General features: G+C 31.5%; 2 protein-coding genes across 5 annotated transcripts in view; one reads left to right on the forward strand and one right to left on the reverse strand.

Annotated features, from left to right (window-relative positions):
- The window catches only part of LOC106470482 (zinc finger protein PLAGL2-like), a 33,437-nt gene that overhangs the window by 16,994 nt on the left and 12,515 nt on the right, over nt 1-3,928 (forward strand). For both annotated transcript variants that reach the window (XR_002613046.1, XR_002613045.1), the window contains exon 2: nt 1,846-1,950. The gene's annotated coding sequence lies outside the window, so the exon portion shown is untranslated. The remainder of the gene's footprint in view (nt 1-1,845; nt 1,951-3,928) is intronic.
- Nucleotides 1-3,928, reverse strand: part of LOC106470484 (protein aveugle-like) — a 50,144-nt gene that overhangs the window by 8,750 nt on the left and 37,466 nt on the right. The gene's annotated exons all lie outside the window — the stretch shown is intronic.

Raw genomic sequence — 3,928 nt, forward strand, 5'->3', positions numbered from 1 at the left:
TGTAGCTGAGTTAATCAGCTCAACTGGTTAGAGTGAATCTCCATTTTAGATCAGTTTCTCTTTAAGAAGTAACAGATTTTTTAAATGTAGCTGAGTTAATCAGCTCAACTGGTTAGAGTGAATCTCCATTTTAGATCAGTTTCTGTCTAGGCAGTAACAGATTCTTTAACTGTAGCTGTTAAGAGAGTTAATCAGTTTAACTCATTAGATTGAATTTACATTTTAGATCAATTTCTATCTACGCACTAACAGAATCTTTAACTGTAGCTGATTTAATCAACACAACTGATTAGAGTGAATCTTCATTTTAGATGAGCTTCTGTGTAGGCAGTAACAGATACTTTAACTGTAGTTCAGTTCATCAGCACAACTGGTTAAAGTGAATCTCCATTTTAGATCAGTTTCTGTCTAGATGGTAATAGATTCTTTAACTGTAGCTGTTAAGAGAGTTAATCAGCACAACTGGTTAGAGTGAATCTCCATTTTAGATCAGTTTCTGTCTAGGCAGTAATAGATTTTTTAACTGTAGCTGAGTTAATCAGCACAACTGGTTATTGAGAATCTCTATTCTAGATCAGTTTCTCTCTAAGCAGAAACAGATATTTTAACTGTAGCTGAGTTAATCAGCTCAACTGGTTAGAGTGAATCTCCATTTTAGATCAGTTTCTGTCTAGAGTACAATAATTGATTGAAAAAAGGGCTAACTGTCAGGTCCATGGATATTTTAAAAATTGGTTTATACTCTGAATGTTAATTACAGCTGTCAGTTACACTACATAAAAGCTCAGTCTTCAGAAGGACAGTAAGTTAATGTAACGGTAGCTTAATACCTTGATTTTTTTAATGAAATTCTTTAAATCTAGAACATGTTTATTTCATAGAATTCTTTTGTTTGTATTACTATTGTTCTGTGTTGTTTCTTCATAAGTTAGTGAAGCAAACTATACATTCTCAGTAAATTCCTATAAGCTGTGTTTGGTTTAAGTAGTTCCTTAAATAAGTTGATGTAGTATTATCATAAGTATGATGTATATTTGATTGCACAGAAAAATATAGATTGTTAGCTACTTTCCAAGAAGACATTTGTAACCATCAAATGTAGTTGTTGTGTTTATGTAGAAGAGTTTCATGTTGTTTGTGGTACAGGTTTATCAGGGTATACTGTTAAATAAATTTTAAAGTTCAGGTCCAAGTGTTGTCATGGTTTTTTTACACCTGCTCACATAGTTATGTATTTCTAAACATGGGCTATTTTGATATTCCACAAGTAATGGCACTTATAGGGCATTGGTGAAGAGTAGACTGTCTGAAAATAATTACAGTAATCTTGTGTAAATCAGACCAACTACATCCTTATATTGATTGGTAGTGAAGTCCATGATTGAAAGCATGTTTTGACCTACTGAGATCTGTATTAAATTTAATTGTGTAGTAAAGATACATTCTAGAAAAAATGTAGCATTTTGTTAGTAGTAAAATGTTGGATAGTAAAACACTAGATGGATACGATGTTATGTGTTATTATGTTGGATATGATGTTATGTCGGTAGTACAATGCTGAATATGATACGTGAACTGATAACTTTACAATAATTGTTTATATAATTATTGACTAGTTCAGGTAGTACTGGTTTTATATATACATATATAAAGATGTAAATACATGTACGTGTAGTAAGGAAGAATTGACAAACAATGAAGTTTTATAAATTTCAATATCTTTAACTTGTGACATGCTAGTTTTGTGCCTTAAAATTTGTCAGGATTGTGAAGACAAAGATGTGAATACATGTACGTGTATTAAGGAAGAATTAACAAACAGTGAAATTTTATAACTTTCTTTAGCTTGTGACATGCTAGTTTTGTGAATGATGTTAACAGTGTAACGTGATGAAATAAAATCTATTTTGAGATAGAAGAAAGTTTTGCCTTGTTGGATCTATAATGAAGGTATGTGACATTAATATTCATTGTTTATGAACAGATTAACATTATGCTCCGAGGTAAACAGGTTTCATTTTAATATTGAAGATTTAATGGTTTTATCATTTATATAGAGGACCCTTCAGTTACTGGATACAATGTTCTTTTTTACTTTCACTCGTAAGTTCTTAGAATTTATAATACTAATTCTGTAATACATTCCAAAAAGTTTTACTTGCATTTATGTGTGTAAATATTTTTCAACAGTTATACAGCTAACATATAATGAATCATTTCAATTACATGCACAATAGTATTTTATTGTGTATTTATGGCAAAACTACTAAGGCTATCTGCTGCCAACCCTAATTTTCAAGTACATGATCCAAAAGAAAGGTAGGCAGATAGCAGCACCCTACCACCTACAGTAAGTTATTGATTGTAATTCTAATAAAACACCTACAGCTAAAGAATCTGTTAGTACTTGGACAGAAATTGATCTAAAATGTAAATTCAATCTGAATTGTGCTGATTAACTTTCTTAACAGCAACAGTTAAAGAATCTGTTACTGCTTAGACAGAAACAGATCCAAAATGGAGATTCACTCTAACTAGTTGTGCTGATTAAAGCAGCCAAAGTTAAAGAATCTCTTACAGTTTAGATAGAAAATGATCTAAAATGGAGATTCACTCTAACCAGTTGAGCTGATTAACTCAGTTACAGTTAAAAAATCTATTACTGCTTAGAGACAAACTGATCTAAAATTGAGTGCTGATTAACTCTATTAACAGCTACAATTAAAGAATCTATTACTGTCTAGAGAGAAACTGAATAAAAATTGAGATTCACTCAAACTAGTTGTACTGAATAACTCAGCTATAATTAAAGAATCTGTTACTGATTAGACAGAAACAGATCCAAAATGGAGATTCACTCTAACTAGTTGTGCTGATTAAAGCAGCTACAGTTAAAGAATCTGTTACCGTTTAGATAGAAAATGATCTAAAATGGAGATTCACTCTAACCAGTTGTGCTGATTAAATCAGCTACAGTTAAAGAATCTGTCACTGCTTAAACAGAAAATGATCTATAATGGAGATTCACTCAAAAAAGTTGTGCTGATTCACTCAGCTACAGTTAAAGAATCTATTACTGCCTATACAGAAACTGATCTAAAATGGAGATTCACTTTCACCAGTTGTGCTGATTAACTCAGCTAAAGCTAAAAAATCTGTTACTGATTAGACAGAAACTGATCTAAAATGGAGATTCTCTCTAACCAGTTGTGCTGATGAACTGAACTACAGTTAAAGTATTTGTTACTGCCTACACAGAAGCTGATCTAAAATGAAGATTCAATCTAATCAGTTGTGTTGATTAAATCAGCTACAGTTAAAGAATCTGTTAGTGCGTAGATAGAAATTGATCTAAAATAGAGATTCACTCAAACTAGTTGTGCTGAATAACTCAGCTATAATTAAAGAATCTGTTACTGCCTAGACAAAACTGATCTGAAATGGAGATTCACTCTAACAAGTTGTATGGATTAACTCTCTTAACATATTCAGTTAAAAATCCATTACTGCTTACACAGAATCGAATCTAAAATGATTATTCACTCTTAGCAGTTGTGCTGACTAACTCTCTTAACAGCTACAGTTACAGAATCTGTTAGTGCTTAGACAGAAATTGAATCAAAATGTAAATTCAATCTAATGAGTTGTACTGATTAACTCTCTTTACAGCTACAGTTAAAGAATCTGTTACTGATAAAATCAAAAACTGCTCAGTGTTGTGTGAAACATTACGGTTATATAATGTTCCGATGGGAATAACGAAGCTAACAAATCAGTGAACTTCATTGGGCCTAACAATGATGAATAAAATCAATAACTGCTCAGTGTTGTGTGAAACATTACGGTTATATAATGTTCCGATGGGAATAACGAAGCTAACAAATTAGTGAACTTAATTAGGCCTAACAATGATGAATAAAATCAAAAA

The sequence above is a fragment of the Limulus polyphemus genome, unplaced genomic scaffold (genome assembly GCF_000517525.1).
Source record: "Limulus polyphemus unplaced genomic scaffold, Limulus_polyphemus-2.1.2 Scaffold4031, whole genome shotgun sequence".
In the NCBI taxonomy this organism is placed as follows: domain Eukaryota; kingdom Metazoa; phylum Arthropoda; class Merostomata; order Xiphosura; family Limulidae; genus Limulus; species Limulus polyphemus.